This window comes from Arachis ipaensis, chromosome B7 (genome assembly GCF_059453495.1).
Source record: "Arachis ipaensis isolate K30076 ecotype BB chromosome B7, ASM5945349v1, whole genome shotgun sequence".
In the NCBI taxonomy this organism is placed as follows: domain Eukaryota; kingdom Viridiplantae; phylum Streptophyta; class Magnoliopsida; order Fabales; family Fabaceae; genus Arachis; species Arachis ipaensis.
The window spans coordinates 32,503,968-32,505,006 of NC_142442.1; positions in this window are offsets into that span (position 1 = coordinate 32,503,968).

Here is a 1,039-nt window from a genome sequence, read left to right on the forward strand (position 1 = left end):
CTTTGGGGGCCAAAATGTCCTCCACTCTCAGATGAGTGACAGGCCTCTAAGATGGACTGGAATTCTGATTGAGGCACACACCGTCTAATTACCTGATCAGTGCCACATCTCCATAAATATGGGTCATTCCATATATAATATTTAGACTCGCTTTTCAGCTTGTCTCTTTGGTGCTTAGAAAAGTTTGGAGAAAATGTGCGGCTAACTAGATAATTAGCTACAGGTGCATACCAAGGAGATATGGAACTACCTAAAGGAATAGTTTCTAATTCATGAATTTTGTCCTTATGTATACATAAATTTTTTAGAAACTTTGCATATTTAGGTACTTGTTGAATAACATCAAAAAGAGGAACGGTTACCTCAACCTTTTTGAATATTTCTACCATTTTGGGATCGGGTTCCAGCTGCTTCCTGGGCTTCCTTGCAAATTGTGGAAATGGAATGGGAGTGGTGTTTTCTGCAGTGTCTGTGCCTCTTGGTACTTCCTCCTGTGGTTGGGCTTCTTCTTTTTCAGTTATGTCCTGTATGTCTTCCTCCTCTTCAACATCTTCTATTTCTACGACCTCTTCAGCTGAGGCGTATTCTGGTGGGCTTGGCTCCTCCTGATTCCTCTCCTGCAGTGTGGTTCCGGACCTTAGGGTGATGGCATTAATGCCTCCCTTTGGATTTGGAAATGGTTGAGAGGGGATTCCAATGGAACTTGAAGGTTGGTTATTAGAATTTTGCATTGATCCAATCTGTGAGACAAGAGCTTGCAAAGTAGCGGTCAGACCATTCAGACTGGCATTAATGTTATTTTCCATGGTCTGTTGACTTCGCTCAAAAAAGTTTAGTAACTCTTCATTAGGAGATGAAGAAGGGTGAGTAAATTGAGAGTTCTGTTGTTGGGTATTCTGTGGTCCTTGGGACTGCCTCAGGTGAGGTGCTCTGTAAGGTTGGTTCTGCTGCCTGTTGTTGTTATTATTTCACCTCTGATTTTCCTGATTATCTCTGCCTCCTCTGTTATTGTTGTCCCTCCAATTCTGGTTAGAATTGT